Here is a 21,557-nt window from a genome sequence, read left to right as displayed (position 1 = left end):
CTGTCTAGTTAAATGTAACAGCTTGACACCCACATTTCTTTGGACTAGCAAAATTGGCTGACTTCCTGAGCAATAAATAGGCACAAAATAGCGAGGATATTCCACCCGCTGTTACATAAGTGCAGTAAATGCTTCATTTTCTTTCACTTTCTATGAACGTAACAATGTGACAGGTGGATACTTGAGAAAAAGAGCAAAAATCTGAAGTTACAAGTAAACAGGTGGATTGTCTTAAGAAATCCATAGTGAGACATTGCTTTACAAACCCACAAGTATTTATACAGTATGTACTTTAAATGCTACTTGTTGTCACACAATAGATGAACATGTATAGCTCTAAGTAGTGTTCACTCGTATTTACATGCTAATATGTTAGCCATTGTTTAACCTATTCATTTTCTTACTAAACTGGTCCCTGTTGTTTTTACAGACTTTGCATGAATCAATGGTACAAGTGAAGACAGGAGCATTGCTATAGTCCTAAAACATCTGGGGCATGGGCCCTGTGAGTTAATTTTTATCAGAGCATCGGTCAGGCTGGTACTTGCAGCTGTATTATGCTATTATCACCTTCTGTGTGACCTTTTCAGTCTGCGTGTGGCACAGCTGTAGCTTGCTCTTTTTGAGTCCAAGGCAAGAAGAGAAAATTGCCCCCCCCCCCCTTTTCGACACCGATGCCCTATTCTTTGGATATGGGATATATTTTTCTAACCTGGTATAGTGAATCATATAGTGACGGGATAATACTGCCATACTATTACTGAATAAAACCACTAGAGATGAGTGTACTTTTAAAAAATCTGATTCGGCCGATTCGCAGAATTTTCCGAAAAAATTTGTTTTGGGTCAAATTTATTTGCGGCAAATCTGTATTAAGAATGGCTATTTCTGGTCTACAGAGAGCCTCAATAGGGATGTAGAACAGTTTGCTTTGTTCTAACAAGCAAAGGCAATGACATGAAGATTACAGGCATCGCTATTAGAATCACTGGCGCAGAGCATCTAAATGTGACAGCAAAATTGAGGAGAGTAAATAGATTTTTTAATGTCATTTTTATTTAATTTAATTTTAATTTATTTACATTTTTTGAGTACCCATTCTGGTGAGCATCGAGCTGGTGGTTTGCCGCGAGGCGAGCTACCACCTGTTCCAGCCCGTGCCTCTCACCGCCCCCCGGCCCTGCCCCCTCCCACTGTCTTACTCTTTTTTGGAACTGCAAATGTTTCATTTAATTAGTAATGGCTCATTGTGATCGCTCCAACCTGTTTCATTGGATTCTTGTGGTAATCGCACAGCTACTATATGGCATTGACGACCATAGGGCCTCAGTCTTGGAAAACATTACATTGTTTTTTTCAAATTGAAATGTAAGATTTTGAAATTGAAATGTAAGATTTTGAAATTGAAATTTAAGATTTTGAAATTGAAATTTTAGCTAACACTAAAAAGCCTGCAGGTGGCTGAAGCATGATTAGACCATATAGTTGCTGAATGGCACAGCCTGGTCTTTTGGGAGGATGAGGAGACCATATAGTGTCTGAACAGCAGAGCCTGGAGGTGGCGGCAGCATGAGTTGACATTAGGGCTTCACAATCCCTAAGATTAAAAGATGAGTTTTAAAATTGAAATTGAAGATTTATGGTAGCTAGTGATACCATGAAATATGTTTAGGTAATGTCCTAGGCCCAGCTGCATCAGTTAACCATATAGTGGCCGAATGGCACAGCCTGGATCTGGCAGCAGCCTGAGTAAAGAATAGGGCTTCACGATCCCTAAGTGTAAAAGATTCATTTTAAAATTGAAATTGAAGATTTATGGTAGCTAGTGCTACCATATAGTGGATGAATGGCACAACCTGGAGTTGGCTGAAGCATGAGGATACCATATTGTGGCTGAATGACACAGCCTGGAGTTTGTGGCAGCTTGAGGAGACCATATAGTGTCTTAATGGTATTGTCTGAAGGTGGCTGAAGCATAAGGAGACCATATAGTGTCTGAATGATACAGCCTGGAGGTGGCTGAAGCAGGAGGATCCCATATAGTGGCTGAATGGCATAGCCTGGAGTTTGTGGCAGCATGGGGAGACCATATAGTTGCTGATTGAGACAGCCTGGAGGTGGCAGCAGCAGCATTAGGAGTCCTGAAAGTGACCCCAATGCAGAGGGATTTCAGAAACTGGGGACCAGCACCTTAATTATGTTTTGCAGTATGCATGGCAGCACAATGAGAGAGCCTGGAGGTGGTAGCATCAGCATGAGGAGACCACAGAGCAGCATAATTAGAGAGCCTGGAGGTGGCAGCATCAGCATGAAGGGACCATATGGCGGCACAATGACAGTGCCTGGAGGTGGTAGCATCAGCATGAGGAGACCATATGGCGGCACAATGACAGAGCATTGAGGCGGTAGCATCAGCATGAGGAGACCATAAGCAGCACAATGAGAGAGCCTGGAGGTGGCAGCATTAGCATGAGGAGACCATAGAGCAGCACAATTAGAGAGCTTGGAGGTGGCAGCATCAGCATGAGGAGACCATATGGCGGCAAATTGACAGCCTGGAAGTGGTAGCATTAACATGAGGAGACCATAGAGCAGCACAATGACAGAGCCTGGAGCTGGCAGCAGCAGCATGAGGGCCATGCCAACTAAGGGTTGAGTCTGAGGAACCCATCAACTGTTGACTGGATGTTTTGAATGTCACTTGGGATGAAGTGGATGACACGACTGCTAGCTGACACTGGGAGCTCAGACCTCTTGCTGCGACTCTGGCTGGCACACACCCCTACACTGCTGCGAGCTCTGCCTGCACCTGATGATTTTAGGCCTCTGCCAATACTCTGTGCACGTCCTGGCACTACTCCGTCTGACATAATTATTTTGTATATGAGGGGAGTACAATATGCTTCACTATGCTTAAAACAGTATTTGTATAGAACAGCAGCAGGTGTGTACTATTGGCTGTCATTTAACAGTATCTAGGCCCTTGACAGACTAACAGGTGCAAAATAGCACAATGCTTAGATGTACGTATGTGGTATGCACTTATGAGGGCAGAAAAATGCGCTACAGTATGCTTAATAAACATATTGGAGTAAAACAACAGCCGGTGAGTACTTTTCCTGGACTTTCACAGTATCTAAGCTCTTGACAGATTAACAAGTGCAAAATAGTACACTACTTAGATGTATGTATGTGGTATGCACTTATGAGGGCAGAAAAATGCGCTACAGTATGCTTAGAAAATCTTATTTTACTAAAACACCAGTCGGTGATTACTTTTGGTTGTCCTTTCACAGTATGTAGGCCCTTGACATATTAACAGGTACAAATGAGTACACTACTTAGATGTAGGTATGTGGTATGCACTTATGAGGGCAAAAAAATGCGCTACAGTAAGCTTAATAAACGTATTGGAGTAAAACAACAGCCGGTGAGTACTTTTGCCTGGACTTTCACAGTATCTAGGCCCTTGACAGATTAACGGGTGCAAAATAGTACACTACTTTGATGTACATATGTGGTATGCACTTATGAGGGCATAAAAATGTGCTACTGTACACTTAAAAAAGTATTTAAGTACAACACCAGCCAGTGAGTACTTTTGCCTGGACTTTCACAGTATCTATCCCCTTGACAGATTAACAGGTACAAAATAGTACACTACTTAGGTGTAGGTATGTGGTATGCACTTATGAGGGCAGAAAAATACAGTACGTTTAAAAAAAAACATATTTTAGTAAAACACCAGCCGGTGATTACTTTTTTCTTGCCTTTCACAGTATTTAGGCCCTTGAGAGTTTAATAGGTACAAAATAGTACACTGCTTAGAAGTAGATATGTGGTATGCACTTATGAGGGCAGAAATATGCGCTACTATATGCTTCAAAAAGTATTTGAGTACAGGGATGTGGAAATCCTATAGCCCGACGCCCGGGACAAGTAGTTTTGGGCGCCGGGCAGGTGAATTGTTTATAGATTTAGCCCTGTGTCGGGCGAGCAGGGACAGACAGACTTCCCCCTTATTTTTCTTTAATGTCGGTGTGAGGCGCAGGAGCCGATGGAAGTCTACACCTCACACCGGGGCTCTGAGTGTATGGAGGGGGCAGCGGCCTCCAGCTGACTGCAGAGCCCCCTTATCTCCCCTCCCGGAGGATGGACGGAGCTCAGAAGATACAGCAGGGTGAGAGAGAGGATGTAGACAGCTCCGTGCACAGCTCCATCCCCCGCACACAGCTCCATCCCCCGCACTCAGCTCTACCCCTCCCCCTTCTCTGTCTAGACAGGACCTAATCCACCACGGGGAGGTTGCTTGTTTGCACGAGGAAAACAGAGAGCGGGGGGGGGGGGAGGGGGAGGATGGAAATCTCACCTCACACCGGCCGGGACTACAGCTCTGATGTCCACTCATGGCGGCTCAGGTGAGGAGGCCGAGAATACAGACGGCGGCAGGAAGGGTGGTTGTATATGTATGGTGTGAGTGTATGTGTGATGTGTGTATGTAATGTATGATGGGGGGGGGGCAGCGGCAGGTGTATGTATGATGTGTGCATATGTATGGTGTATATCAGTGTTTCCCAACCAGGGTGCCTCCAGCTGTTGCAAAACTACAACTCCCAGCATGCCCTGGGCATGCTGGGAGTTGTAGTTTTGCAACAGCTGGAGGCACCCTGGTTGGGAAACACTGGTGGATATGTATGGTGTGAGTGTATGTGTGTATGATGTCTATGTGTGATGTGTATGTAATGTATGATGTGTGTATAATGTCTGTATGATGTGTATGTAATGTATGATGTGTGTATAATGTCTAAGTGTGATGTGTATGTAATGTATGATGTGGGGTGGGCAGCGGCAGGTGTATATATGATGCGTGCATATGTATGGTGCATATGTATGGTGTGAGTGTATGTGTGTATGTAATGTATGATGTGTGGGGGGGGCAGCGGTGGGTGTATGTATGATGTGTGCATATGTATGGTGTGAGTGTATGTGCGTATGTAATGTATGATGTGGGGGGGGGCAGCGGTGGGTGTATGTATGATGTGTGCATATGTATGGTGTATATGTATGGTGTGAGTGTATGTGTGTATGTAATGTATGATGTGGGGGGGCAGTGGTGGGGGTGTGTGTATGTATGATATGGGGGCAGTAGCTGGTGCATGTATGATATGTGTATGCATAAATGTTTTGTATAGGAGCAGACGGGTATTAGGGCAGTTGTGCCATCTAATTTTATTTATTTTTAGTAGCACCCGCACTGAATTACACCACCAGAATCCCCCCCTTCATACTCACCCGCCAACCAAGAGCCCCACAGATGCACGCAAACACGCCCGAACCAAAACTACAACTCCCAGCATGTTGCACCATAACCTAAACTGTAGAACTATAAAGTGCAACATGCTGGGAGTTGTAGTTTTGGTTCGGGTCAGCTGCAGAGCCATAGGCTGCATCAGGGCATGCTGGGAGTTGTAGTTACTAACTGTAATTCCCAGTATTCCTTGACACAGCCTATGGCTCTGCAGCTGACACAAACCAAAACTACAACTCCCAGCATGTTACACAATAACCTTAACTGTACTATACAGTGCAACATGCTGCAACACCCACACAACCATAGGCTGTATCAGGGCATGCTGGGAGTTGTAGTTATCTAGTAACTAAATGCAACTTCCAGCATTTTCTGACACAAAATGCACTATATAAACTGGAGAAGCAGAACCCCCCCCCCCCCCCCCCCGTAACACATAAGTCCCTATTGAGACTGAAAAAAAGTGATTAAAATATTTTATAAAGTGCATATACATGTGAATAAGCCCCTTTCCTAATAAAAGTTTCCAATTTTCTTTAAATAAAAATAATGTACAAATATAAACATAAGTGGTATCGCTACATGTGGAAATGTCCAGGCTCTTAAAATATAATGTTAATTAAACCGTACGGTGAAAGGTGTAAATGTAAAGAATAGTCCAGAATTGCTCATTTTTGGTCACTTCATATGAGAAATTTTTTATAAGGTGATCAAAAAGTTACATCTAGACTTATCTGGGCTTGGCTCGGGCGTAAGAGGATCTACATCTCTCCCGCCTCTAATATCCTGGCATACTGTGATCGCCTATTAACCATTAGATCACCGCTGTCAGCAGTGTCTAAAGTAATCTTATATCCATGGAGGTCTAGCGGGGGGGGGGGGGGGGGGGGGGGAATCAGACTATTTTGGTGGAAATTATTTTATCTGCCAGGACAAGTGGATTTTCTTGAGAGACAAGTAGATTGTGTTCCGCTTTAGTCCCTTGGACAAGTAGTTTTTTTTTTAATTTCCACACCCCTGTGAGTAGAACACCAGCCGGTGATTACTTTTGGCTGTCCGTTCACAGTATGTAGGCCCTTGACAGATTAACAGGTACAAAATAGTACCGCACTTAGATGTAGGTATGTGGTATGCACTTATGAGGGAAGAAAAATGTGCTACAGTATGCTTAAATATATGTATTTTAGCACATCACCAGCAGTACACAGTCGCTGTGTACTAAACCCAAAATTGCACTCTCTCACACACTATTAGGAATGGACTGCTGGGTAATATACATTTTCAACAAACTAGTATAATCTGCAGATTTGTTGTGGAACAAAGACAGAGAATTGCGCTGAAATATTATTCCTTCCTCCTCTGCTAAGGTCTAAGAAGTTGAGGCAGCTTGTTGAAATGTATGAGGCAACATAGAGCTCTCTGCCCCTCTCTGTAATACAATGCTGTAGAAAGTGACTGGGAGGTTAATGGCTGCAGTAAAAATAATTTTCAGTGAAAAAAAAAGCACTGCTCTCTGTCCACCATAACGCTGATGTGACTAGGAAGTTAAACATTTCTGTAATAAGTTTTTCTGTGTAACACACACAGACTGTCCGTCCTATCTCTCTGCAGTGTAATGAATGAATGAAGTGACGAGCCGCAATATGGCTGCCGATTATATAGGGCTGTGACATCACAGGGGTGACTGGCTGCTAATAGCCTGCATCCTGCATGTGATTCAGGGTCATCCCACCTACCTGCCTTCCCGCCGCATTCATTGCATATCAAATTTTTCATGAAATTTGTATCATCTCTCATCTCTAAAAACCACTAAAACACAGACCAGTATCACAAAGAACACCACTATACACATACCAATATCACCATTAACACCAGTGTACACACACCAATATCACCATTAATACCACTGTACACAGATCAATATCACCATTACCACCACTGTACTCAGACCAGTATGACCATTAACACCACTGTACACAGACTAATATAACCATTAACCCCACTGTACACAGACCAATATCCCCATTAACACCACTGTACACAGACCAATATCCCCATTAACACCACTGTACACAGACCAATATCACCAATAACACCACTATACAAGGGACAAATAATACTGCCATAATATGACCACTACCATTACCACCATATAATGATGGGATAATATTACCATACTGATACTGAATAAAACACTGTACATAGACTAATATTCCCCCATACAGTGACCATATAGTAGTGACTCCGGCTCTACACAGGCTCTACAGACCATATAAGTGATTACATATAGTTACATCAGCTGGCGTCTTCTCTAATTGGAGTTGAACACTTTTCTTTTTCTTCTCCATCTGGCCCAGACCGTCATGTAATTTCTTCCATCCACAATTTGTCTCCACAGAACCTGCCAGAGAAACATTTTAGGATCCGTACTCTTTAAGCACCTATAGCACTCTAATACAGTAACAATTACCCATTGGTGTCTCACACAGTAGAGTAAGTAGATAAACAGATTGGAGAAAGAGTAAGTAGGTACCCCCACTAAGTACGTCCCTTTACAAGGTTTCTCCTATTACTGAGGTGCCCAGAGAAGGTAAGTGCCTGTAGGTAGGTCCCCATGTAGATACATCTTGGTATTTACTCCATGTAGGCAGTAGCAGCCTACTGTAAGTAGGGGTTACTCCCTGTTGGTAGATCCCATTGTAGGTGGTAGCCCCCTTTATTAAATTTAAGTCCCAATATATGGTTGCAGCCTCCATATATATAGTAGTAGAAGGCCACCCAAATACAATAGCAGCCCCCAATTAGGTAGTAGTAGCAGTAGTCCCCCTATGTGGTAGTCATAGTAGAAGCCCTCTTTAGGTAGTAATAGTAGTAGCCGCTCCCTTTAGGTAGCAGCAGCCCACTTTAGGTACGTAGGTAGGCACACACATCTATCACACACACACATACAAACATACAATTCATACATATATACATCATACATACACAAACATCATACATACATCTGTCTAGCTGTGCAGCTAGATGTCTAGAGTCTAGCTTCACATCTATCATACATATGCACATCTATCAAACATTCACACATCCAGGGACGTGCACACATAGGGGTAAAAGGGGGCTGGAGCCCCTGCCCTTTTCCTCACATGCCCCTAAAGTGCCCTCACAAAAGGAGCTACAGACTCAGGGTGACAGGTGCAGTAAAAAGGATCCGTTGCTGGGGAGTTGTATGGGGTTTAATGGAGGGTGCTGTGCCCTCCCTGCAGGAAGGGGGCGCCACTCACCCTGTCATTATCAGCTATTTATCTGCTCCTCTCCACACAGAGGAGACAGGAGCAGAGGAGGCAGAGAGAAGCACCGCCCACAGCATGTCCCGGCCACAGCATGTCCTGGCCAGTGGCCAGAAACTTTAGTCTATGCAGAGGGGTTGGTTACTGTAAGTAACTGTAAATATATGTGAGTGATTGTATGTCAGTGTGTGTGTATGTAGATATGTGTGTGTGTGTATCTCTATGTATGTGCCTGTGCAGAGAGGGATGGCTGGGCCCTTAGTATAAGTGACTGTGTATATATGTGAGTGATTGTATGTCAGTGTGTCTGTATGATGTGTATATATGTGTGTGTGTGTGTATCTCTATGTATGTGCCTATATATGTGAGCAAGTGAATCTATGTATATGTGTGTGTATATATGTGAGAAAGTGAATCTATGTATGTGTGTATATATATATATATATATATATATATATATATATATATATATAGATGCAAATCAAAAAAAGTTGCAGTATCTTGTAATACCTTTTTTATTGGACTAACAGAATTTTGTAGAGACAAGCTTTCCGGATTCCTCCCTTTTTCAAGTCCAAAGCAAATCTTTTTGATTTGCATCTGCATCATTGGACTAATACGGCTATTTAAATGTACTACTATATATATATATATATATATATATATATATATATATATATATATTGTGAGCAAGTTAATCTATGTATGTGTGTATATATGTGAGAAAGTGAATCTTTGTGTGTGTGTGTGTGTGTATATATATATATATATATATATATATATATATATATATATACAAATCATAAAATGTTGCAGTATCTTGTAATACCTTTTTTTATTGGACTAACAGCATTTTGTAGAGAAGCTTTCGGGATTCCACCCTTTATCAAGTCCAAAGCAAATCTAAGCTCACAAGTAGAAGACACAGGTTACATCTCACAAATATGCAGGGGTTATGTGCTTGTATGTATTGTATGAAGCACATTATTAGGGAGTTAATAGAGGAATGTAAGCACATTATATAGAGAATTTGTGGAAGCACAGAATATATTTTATTTGTATTGGAACATTATATTTTTATGTATTCTGGCACTGTGTATAGATCCTTAATGGTGGCACAGTATAGTTAAATAACAGTGGCACAGTATATAGTTAATTAATGGAAGCACAGTATATAGGGAATTAATAGATGAATTTGAATGGTGGCACAGTATATAGATAATTAAGGGGGTATGGTATATAATTACAGAGAAACTGACAGGCTGTTTACTCGCCCTGAACCCAATACACTAGGTTACAGTGCAGGAGAACAGGAGAAAGATAATGTTATACTTACTAAATGTGGACCAGCTGTTTTCTAGGTATTGCCCCACATTGCTAGTATGCAAATTCAGTCTTGTGCGCAATGGAGGCGGAGCTTCCCTGCCTCCATTCTGTATGCTGTGCTATGCCTGGCCGTCTTTGTATATTTATAATTCTTTTTTCTCAAACTCTTGTATATTGTAGCATGTAAGCATATATTAGTGTGGTGTCCATCTCTTCAGTGTAAGAACCAGAGCTGTGTGGAGATTCCTGCATAAGGTGGGTGATGGGTGATGGGTGCTGGGTGATTGGTGATGGGTGCTGGGTGATTGGGGATGGATGATTGGGGATGGGTGATTGGGGACGGGTGCTGGGTGATTGGTGATGGGTGCTGGGTGATTGGGGATGGGTGATGGGTGATTGGGGATGGGTGCTGGGTGTTTGGGGATGGGTGCTGGGTGAGGCCGGGTACAGTGCACATTCTGTCATATAGAAGTCAGACCGGGGCATATAGGGTGAGATTTATTAAAACCTTTGCAGAGGAAAAGCCCTCTGCAAAATGAAAGAAACGATCTGATTGGTTGCTATGGGTAACTGCACCGCTCTTTCTCTGCACAGGTTTTGTATAAATCTCCTCTATAATACAGTATATTATAGTGCAGCTGCCACATGTTTTCTGTAAATAAGACTGGTAGCTCAGCCAAAGTGTATATACACATGGCAGACCTTCATAGAAACTGTTCTTAGCTTTATTTTACAAAAACACCAACTTTTATGGGAGCTAGGAATGTTGAGGAGGCTCGGCGGGAGTCCACTGTATCCCTGGGCCGCAGCACATCTGCCCATTAAGTCTGCAGACGTTTTTTAAATTATGAGAAGTGCCCTCTTTTTTAATTGAGCCCCTGCCCTCCAAAATGTCTTTGCACGTCCCTGCATACATCTACACATATCATACATATACACGCATAACACATAGACATATACAATCATACATACAGCTTACACACAGCTATCATACATAACACATCATACATGCATTACATACATACACACATCATACATACACACATCACACATACATCTATACAAATACACATACATATACACACATCATACATACACCCGCCACTATCTACTCCATATCATACGTTACAAGCATACACACATCATACACACATCATGCATAAACACTTCATGCATACACCCGACGCTGCCCCCCCACATCATACATTACATACTCACATCACACATACACATACATCTATACAAACACACCTCAAACATATACACACATCATGTAAACACCCCCACTGCCTACCCCACATCATACATTACATGCATATACACATATACACATAAACACATCATACATAACATACATTACATACATACACACACATATCACACATATACAACCACCCATTCTACTCCCCTCACCCCACTTCACTCCATCACCCCTACCCCACTCCATCGACCCCCACCCCACTCCAACAACCCCACTCCATCACCCCCCCACTCCATCACCCCCCACTCCATTCCACTCCACTCCATTACCTCCACTCCATCACCCCCACACCAATTCATCACCCCCACTCCAATCCATCACCCCCCCCCCCCCCCGGCACACCCATGGTACTCACCTGTGTTGGATATGAGGGGAGGCAGAGCTCAGCCCTCACAGCTAGGCCCCACAAACTAGGAGCTAGGAGCAGACGTGCATGCCTGTGCAGCGCACGTCTGTTCCCATAGTAACCATGATGCAGTGCTTCAAGGGGACGGGGTTCATAGTCCGAGTGTCGAAGGGGGGCGCAGTGCTAACTTGACATATGAAAAAGAATCAAAAAAGCGCTCCTTGTGCAGGACCCGAGGTCACATATATAAGATGATAATAATAATTGATTATGCTAACCTTGTGTGGTTGTGCAAAGTTAAGGCACAACACTCATGAAGACATATAGATGTTCCGGTTGCTGCAGGCTTCCCACGCCTATTGCCGTGTAACAATAGGCAGGAGGAATTCACAGAAGGTGCGGAAGCTCTCCCCGCGCTAGCCGGTAGTCAGTGACAAAGTCCACAGTAGGATTTAGGCACGAGGTAATTCAACAATGTTTATTGTATGCAACGCGTTTCTGGGCTGAGTCAGCCCTTTCTTCAGGCCTGAAGAAAGGGCTGAATCAGCCCAGAAACGCGTTGCATGTATCTAGATATCCCTGTCACCTGTCCATGGGGAATCCGGCGAATTGAGAATTAGTTCAAGATATCTCCGTGCTCCAAGGTGGACGCTGGGAGATTGCGTTCTAGTATCAAGACATTCCTGTTTCTACTGGAGGTTATCTGGGGAAATGCAATAAATCCTGTTTAGCTATAGATCTCTGTTTCTGGTCCGTGGACTTGGAGTCTATTGGACATTCTGGGGGATTGTGCTATATTCCTGTCTGTTCCTGAAGCCTGTTGACTTATCTGTTTTCCTGTCTGGTGTTTTGAACTATATTTGTTTGTTATTAGTTCTTGTATTATGATCTCTTGAGTTTTCTTCATGTCTACTTATCTATAGGGACCTCTGTTCATGACCACAGATCTATAGAGACCTCTGTTCATGACCACTGAGTCCTCTGTTCATGTCCGCTGATGGTGTCCTCTGTGCTTCTCACTGATCTGTTTCCTCTGAACTTATATACTATAGAGTTGTATTTTCCTGTTAGTTTTCAGGTTGGTGACCGACTATTTATTAGTGTGTGTTTTTATTAGGCCCCAGCACTTTAGTTCAGGGAGGAACTGGCGCCCAGTTGTCGATTCACCGTTATGGTGGATGGGCAAGTAGGCAGGGAGAGATGGTTTTATGGTCAGTTTAGGACTCACTCTCCCTGTCCCCCGGTCGGTCCCTAACACCAGCATTCTAAACGAACACTGGGTGCTGCATAAAGATCGTGGGAGTCCCAATGGCAGGATCTCCTATCCTTTGGATAGGGGATAAGATGTCTAGGGGCGGAGTAACCCTTTAAGGAATACTTACACAATCATTCATTGTTAAAGGGTTATTGTCATTTAACCCCTTAACTACGCAGGACGTATATTTACGTCCTGCGTCGGCTCCCGTGATATGAAGCGGGATCGCGCCGCGATCCCGCATCATATCGCGTCGGTCCCGGCACTCATCAACGGCCGGGACCCGCGGCTAATACCACACATCGCCGATCGCGGCGATGTGCCGTATTAACCCTTTAGAAGCTTTGACCGCCGCTTCTAAAGTGAAAGTGACCCGGCTGCTCAGTCGGGCTGTTCGGGACCGCCGCGGTGAAATTGCGGCGTCCCGAATAGCTTACAGGACACCGGGAGGGCCCTTACCTGCCTCCTCGGTGTCCGATCGGTGAATGACTGCTCCGTGCCTGAGATCCAGGCAGGAGCAGTCAAGCGCCGATAACACTTATCACAGGCGTGTTAATACATGCCAGTGATCTGTGCAAGAGATCAGTGTGTGCAGTGTTATAGGTCCCTATGGGACCTATAACACTGCAAAAAAAAGTGTTAATAAAGGTGATTTAACCCCTTCCCTAATAAAAGTTTGAATCACCCCCCTTTTCTCATAAAAAAAATAAAACAGTGTAAAAAAAAAAATAAACATATGTGGTATCGCCGCGTGCGTAAATGTCCGAACTATAAAAATATATCATTAATTAAACCGCACGGTCAATGGCGAACACGCAAAAAAATTCCAAAGTAAAAAAAAAAACTTCAGATCACGGCGCAAAAAATGAGTCCTCATACCGCCCTGTACGTGGAAAAATAAAAATGTTATAGGGGTCAGAAGATGACATTTTTAAACTTATAAATTTTCCTGCATGTAGTTATGATTTTTTCCAGAAGTGCGACAATATCAAACCTATATAAGTATGGTATCATTTTAACCGTATGGACCTACGGAATAATGATAAGTTGAAATTTTTACCGAAATATGCACTGAGTAGAAACGGAAGCCCCCAAAAGTTACAAAATGGCGTTTTTCCTTCGATTTTGTCGCACAATGATTTTTTTTTCCGTTTTGCCGTGTATTTTTGGATAAAATGACTAATGTCACTGCAAAGTAGAATTGGCGACACAAAAAATAAGCCATAATATGGATTTTTTGGTGGAAAATTGAAAGGGTTATGATTTTTAAAAGGTAAGGAGGAAAAAACGAAAGTGCAAAAACTGAAAAACCCTGAGTCCTTAAGGGGTTAAAGCAACTTTTGACACGTTACCTGGACATGTCAAAAATTTTCATCACACCAGTTCTCCCTTGAATGGCTCTTTACTCCCCAATCTGTATTCAATTGCATTAGACAACCTCTATTATAAATCTACCCTGTCTAGTGCACCACATCAAGCAGGGGAGTGAAGCGCACAGCCACATACTTCTCCACACTAGTTTTAATGATCAGTTGCACTGAAACCCCAACCAATCAAAACTTTTGACGTGTGTCTGTAACATGTTTTTTTTTTCTTTATAAAATAGGAAAACTTTAATGATTCTTTTCACAATAAATATGCTGTAGCACATTATAAAACATTCTCCTATCAGTCCAAACCATTCATCCTGCTGTTCCTGGTTCATCAAGAGTAAGTTAGTATGACAGGACGTTGGATTGGAGGTGCAATGTTTGCCTGTTTTAACCTATATTTTACAATTCTGCATATGTTTCTACAAAACACAAAAATGTTGTTTCATGTAACCTACGATATAGCAATGTTCTCATTGTTCTTTTTACTGACAGTACAATCTATATTGAGGTCATAATATAAAAATGGTACAATATAAAGCAGCAGGTTCTATTTAAAATAATCACAGCATAAAGCTTATCATTTCATGGGGCAACCGATTCATATATACTGTGCTGCTGCAACAAGCAAAGGTCAATGGCTTCAATGAAAACACCGGAGTGCAATCAGAAGGCCATGGTATCACTTCTTTAGGGGGAAAGCATGAGGTTAATAGTGTGATTACTGTAATGCTGGGAGCTCAGTTGTTGCTGTCCCCCATGGGGGGCTATAACAAGGGCAAGAGAGACGTCTGTTGCTAAGATGGGGACTGTTCTTGAAAAGCAGCAATCAAGAAGCACTTGCAATTTCTCTGGTTCTTGCGTCATCCACATGCAAAACAAATGAGAGCTCTCAGAGGGTTACTGCTGCCACTGACTCTATTATGTTCACATAAATATGCCTCGATTACTATCACTGTGCTAGGCTAATGTCAAATAAAGCCGATGTGTTGCTTCACGGATCTCTTTTGATAACACATATAGAGCCACTGCGATGTAGAATTTATCAAGTGGCCCTACTGATTCTATGCTGTAATCATTTTAATAGACCATCAGAACTGTTTTTGAGATGAGATAGATAATTAAAATATAAAATCAGTCATAGTACAAAGGAAAAGATGGATCAGTTCTCAAATAAATCCAAACATTCAATATTCATGTGTAATCTTGTTTTTATACATTTTTTATAATACACATAGGAAACAAACCCAAAATTGGCAACATGGTACACAAACCACAAACATATATCAGATACCAATCCAAAGAATGGGGAGCAAAAACAAGCCATATATTGTAACAACTAAACAGTGATCACTGCATTTTAAGGATTAAAAAAGCATTGCTGCTATATATATATATATATATATAAAATTCTGTGTGAGCGGTCGATTTTGTAGGAAGTATTGGGAATTACTTAGTACACTACTATAGTTATCATGTGGGAGGGAGAAGCGGCCATTGGTACACTGGGTTTGCAAGGTGTTATGTAAGCAAAAAATAAAGAAACAGCAGCACAGCAAGGAGGTGGTTACATTAAACACTGAAACTCTGGCAAGCTTGAAGAAGCTAGTAAAGTGAAGAGGTATTACACTCAGGACTCAGAAGACAGTATACATACAATTGTAGAAATACTGGTATTTACACAAAATAATGCTGCCCAGAATGTTATGTGGGGTTAGAGGTAAGCCTTGATTTACCTTTCAGGCAAACCTGTGAGCAGGCAGGCTAACAGATTGTGAGGACATAGCTTAGACTGTTTCCATCTCTCCTGTTTATAGCACAGGCTAAACCCTACTCCAACTTTTTGTTGGAATTCCCCTAACAACTGGCAGTGGAACAGTTTGCGGGGAGTTGAAACAGCCAGAGGCCAACATTTTAAATTTTTATTATTATTATTATTATTAATATTATTTTGTTTTGTTGGGGGGGGGGGGGGGTACATTTAATTTTAAAATACAAAATCCTTTGGAAATCACCTGGACAGTTTTTCTGGGTGCACATCCATTATGTGAATCTCCTGTTTCACCACATTCCAAAGGTGCTCTATTAGATTGAGATCTGGTGACTGTGGAGTACAATGAAGTACAGTGACCACAGTTTGGTATTATGTGAGCCTCACAAAATGGTGAATTTTCCTACTGGAAGTAGCCACCTGGGGCCATAAAGGGATGGACATAGTCAGCAACAATACTCAGGCTTTCCTATTTAAATGATTCGTAATTGGCACTAAAGGGTCCAAAGTGTGCCAAGAAAATGTTCCAAAAACACCATTAATTCATCACCACCTTCCTGAACTATTGATGCAAGGCCGGATGGATCCATGCTTTTATATTTTTTTATGCCAAATTCTGACCATGTGATCTGAATTTCGCAACTGGAAACACAACTCATTAGACTTTTCCAGTCTTCCATTGTCCAATTTTGGTGAGGCCATGCAAATTGCAGCCATAGTTTCCTGTTCCTAGCCGATGAGTGTGGTGCCTGGTGTGGTCTTCTGCTGCTGTAGGCCATCTGCTTCAAGGCTCGACAAGCATATACTCTGACTATTCCATGTTTTCCTGCCCTGTAATAATGTGATATCTGCTCGCCCCCACTGTATATATCCCAAGTTGGAACACTATAGATAGTACTTTGCCTAAATGTACGAGATATTCAGTGAATCAGCAATGATATTAAGGGGTATTCCAGGAATTTTTTTATTTGACTATGCTACAGGGGCTGTAAAGTTAGTGCAGTTCATAATATAGTGTCTGTACCTGTGTGTGACAGTTTTCTCACAATTCTTCTGTGATTTTCACCCTACTATTTATTTTTAACAGCATACAAAATGACTGTTGTCTCGGATTTTTCCCAGCTTGCAATGCGGCTGAGACCTTTCTCACTAGTCAGCTGATGACAGGGTCTGATTCAATGGGTGGAGCTATCAATCTGCAACTAATGCAACAGCTGTAGGCACCCTGATTGAAAACCACAGGTCTTTTGTTTCAATGGGTGGGGTGGCTGATGTGTGGGAGGGAGGAAAATGGAATTGTGGGATTTGTAGTTAAAAAAAGAAAAGCCAAACAGGAAATACAAGTTCCCAAACAGCTAGCCACAGGGTTATGGTGATCTCACAACATAGCCATTTATCCCCAAGACAAGCGCAGATCCTTCCTAAGCATGTCCATTTCTGTCTGTTAGGTACGTACTAAAATTACCTTATGGTGGATAACCCCTTTAACTCATACTTTCTCTATGACTCAAATGCCGAGTTAACCATAATACATTAGTGTGTAATAAAGTTGTCATCTTTCATGGCCACAATGGTTTTATGGCATTACAATTTAGGATACAATTTATTTAACCCCTGGACTGTTTTATAATTTTAGCTTGCTCAGCTGTATATATAAAGTTTAGCAATTTCACTTTGTCTGTTACCAGAAATTTCTCCCAATGGTGTTGACCCCAGTCACCTTTGGCACAACAGTAATTACAAGCAGTAAAGAAGAAGAGAACACTATTATATTATATTTACTCTAATTTATCAGTGTTATGGATTTTGGACAAATAACGTTGGAAAAAAAAATACAATTAACCCCTATGCAAGGATTTTGTCAGCATCTTCTTGGAAACAATGTTGTTTTTCTTTATTTAGTATACTCTGTACTACATAGATATTTAACATCTATTATTGTTTTTTTTTTTTTATAAATCTTCACAATTTTCAGTGTGATATTCTAAATTAGATTTTATTGGATATTTCAACCTTTTTCCTTTTTGTTTTGTTACTTAACATATTCAAATTTCATACAAATCTATGGACATATGTACACTGAAGCTCCTATTTAGCTTCAATGAAAAAAGATGTATATTAAAATAGAATGTGTTTACATCTCTGTATAAGCCTGCATCATGCTGTAATGTTCTTGATATTAAAATGATGGAAATCTCAACAAAACCCCAGTGGATCCTATTATAAGTCAATGTGGCTTATTTGAATCACTCCTATGATGCATATATTACAGTATTGTGACACTACAGACAGAGCTTCATACAATACCCACCAAATGCTTACAGACCCAAGTGACTCTCTGAGGTGCCAGATGATATGTAACATGTCAACCTTATTTATTTATTTATTTATGATTGACCTATTGAGACCTTAAATTCTAATTCTTATTTAGCATAATATGGCATATGTTGGAATATGCCATTATTTATTTTCTTACTGATACATTTAATTCAATAGAAAGCCTTGAATCCTCCTATGTTGTTTAGAATGTGAGATCTCTCATTTTTAACCCCTTAACGACGAGCGCCGTAAATGTACATCTTGGTGATGTGGTACTTAACGCATCAGGACATACATTTACGTCCTAAGCATAACCGAATGCATCGGAGCAATGCCCGGATCATGCGCGGCAGGTCCCGGCTGTTCATCGCAGCCAGGGACCCGCCCGTAATAGCGGACACCTGCGATCCCGCGGATGTCCGCCATTAACCCCTCAGATGCCGTGATCAATACAGATCACGGCATCTGCAGCATCGCGGTCACTTAAATGGATGATCGCATCGCCCGCAGCGCTGCCGCGGCGATCCGATCATCCAGACGACAGCCGGAGGTCCACTCACCTGGCTCCGCTGCCTTCCGGGAGTCTTCTGCTCTGATCTGCCTTCCCGCAGACCAGAACAGAAGATGACCGATAACCCTGATCAGTGCTGTGTCCTATACATAGCACTGAACAGGATTAGCAATCGAGTGATTGCTATAAATAGTCCCCTATGGGAACTATTAAAGTGTAAAAATAAAATTAAAAAAAGTTAAAAATTTAAGTTAAAAAAATTTGAAAAACCCCCTCCCCCAATAAAACGTAAATTGTCCCATTTTCCCTATTTCACCCACAAAAAGTGTTAAAGAAATATTTTATATACATATTTGGTATCGCCGCACGCGTAAATATCTGAACTATTAAAATAAAATGTTAATGGTACCGTACAGTGAACAGCGTGAATGTAAAAAAAAAGTCCAGAATATCTGCTTTTTTATAACCTGTTATTCCCAAAAAAATTAATAATTTAAAGTTTTATATAAGCAAATATGGTATCAATAAAAGTACAGATCACGGCACAAAAAATGAGCCCTCACACCGCTGCTTATGCGGAAAAATGAAAAAGTTATGGGTCTTCAAAATTGGGGGATTTTAAATGTACTAATTTGGTTAAAAAGTTTGTGATTTTTTTAAAGTGCAACAGTAATAGAAAAGTAGGTTATCATGGGTATCATTTTAATCGGATTGAACCAAAGAATAAAGAACACATGTAATTTTTACCGTAAATGGTACGGCGTGAAAACGAAACGTTCCAAAATTAGCAAAATTGCGGTTTTCTTTTTAATTTCCCCACACAAATAGTATTTTTTTGGCTGCGCCATACATTTTATGGTAAAGTGAGTGATGGCATTACAACAGACAACTGGTCACGCAAAATACAAGCCCTCATACTAGTCTGTGGATGAAAATATAAAAGAGTTACGATTTTTTGAAGGCGAGGAGGAAAAACGAAAACGTAAATATAAAATTGTCTGGGTCCTTAACCCCCTAAGGACTGAGGACGTACTCATATGTCTCCTTTTCAGAGTCCTTAAGGACTCATGACGAATGAGTACGTCATCAGCTTTCCCGGCCCCCCGCAGCCAGCTGGAGCGGAGCCGGTGCCCGATGCCTGCTGAAATCGTTCAGTAAGCATCGCGGATGACCCCCCATGTCGGCGATGGCCGCAGATCGCTGTACAATTCAGCCCAGCGATCTGCGGCGGATTCCGGGTCAATCGGGTCTCCAGTGATCCGTTGACCCGGAATTACTGGCTGATCGGGGCCGTCTCTGATTCCCCCGAACAGCCATAGCAGCAGGGGTGAGGTGGCACTGGTGCCACCTCAAGATCGCCCTGATTCGTCGGCCAGTTTACCGGCCGACCAATCTGGGCACCTGCTGCGGGTTTCACTCCCGCAACCCGCTCCGCCCCTCTTCCGGAGGACGTGAGCGGGTGCAGGAAGTGGACCCCGGCAGCTGAGGACCCCGATCCCCGGTATCCCTGTTGGGATCGGGGCTCCAGGAGCGGCGGCGACGAGGGACTGAACTGTGTGCGGGAGCAGCAGTTGGAGGTGAGTGACAGCCTCCTGCTGTTGATTAGCAACAGCTCCCAGCATGCAAAAAGGGCATGCTGGGACTTATAGTTTTGCAACAGCTGGAGGCACATTTTTTCTATGAAAAAGTGTACCTTCAGCTGTTGTATAACTACAACTCCCAGCTTGCACAATCAGCTAAAGTGCATGCTGGGAGTTGTAGTGGTGCATCTGCTGGTTGCATAACTTCAACTCCCAGCATGCCCGTTGGCTGTCGGTGACTGCTGAGAGTTGTAGTTTTGCAACAGCTGAAGGCACACTGGCTGTGAAACACTGAGTTAAGTAGCAAACCAGTGTGTCTCCAGCTGTTGCATAACTACAATCCCCAGCATCCACAGCCAAAGTAGTATGCCTCCAGCTGTTGCATAAATACAACTCCCAGCATGTACGGTCTATCAGTGCATGCTGGGAGTTGTAGTTTTGCAACAGCTGAAGGCACACTGGTTGCAAAACACTGAGTTTGTTACCAACCTCGGTGTTTCACAACCAGAGTGCCTCCAGCTGTTGCAAAACTACAATTTCCAGCATGCACTGATAGACCGTACATGCTGGGAGTTGTAGTTTTGCAACAGCTGGATGTTTCTCCCCTCCCCCCCCAATGTGAATGTACAGGGTACACTCACATGGGCGGAGGTTTACAGTAAGTATCCGGCTGCAAGTTTGAGCTGCGGCAAATTTTCTGCCGCAGCTCAAACTGCCAGCGAGAAACTACTGTGAACCCCTGCCCGTGCGACTGTACCCTAAAAACACTACACTGCACTAACACACAATAAAAGAAAAAGTAAAAAACACTACATATACACATACCCCTACACAGCCCCCCTCCCCTCCCCAATAAAAATGAAAAATGTCTGGTACGCCACTGTTTCCAAAACAGCTTTTGCAAACAACTACTCCCAGTATTTCCAGACAGACACTGACTGTCCAGGCATGCTGGGAGTTTTACAACATCTGGAGGCACCCTGTTTGGAAATCACTGGCGTAGAATATCCCTATGTCCACCCCTATGCAAGTCCCTAACTTAGGATTCAAATGCGCATGGTGCTCTTAAACTTTGGAGCCCTGTCGTATTTCAAGGCAACAATTTAGGGTCACATATGGGGTATCGCCGTACTCGGGAGAAATTCTGTAACAAATTTTGGGGGGCATTTTCTGCCATTACCCTTTTTGAAAATGTAAAATTTTGGAGAAACCGAGCATTTTAG

The sequence above is a fragment of the Hyla sarda genome, chromosome 10 (genome assembly GCF_029499605.1).
Source record: "Hyla sarda isolate aHylSar1 chromosome 10, aHylSar1.hap1, whole genome shotgun sequence".
NCBI classification, from domain to species: Eukaryota; Metazoa; Chordata; class Amphibia; order Anura; family Hylidae; genus Hyla; species Hyla sarda.
The sequence above is the reverse complement of the archived record's forward strand: the minus strand, read 5'-3'. Positions refer to the sequence as shown.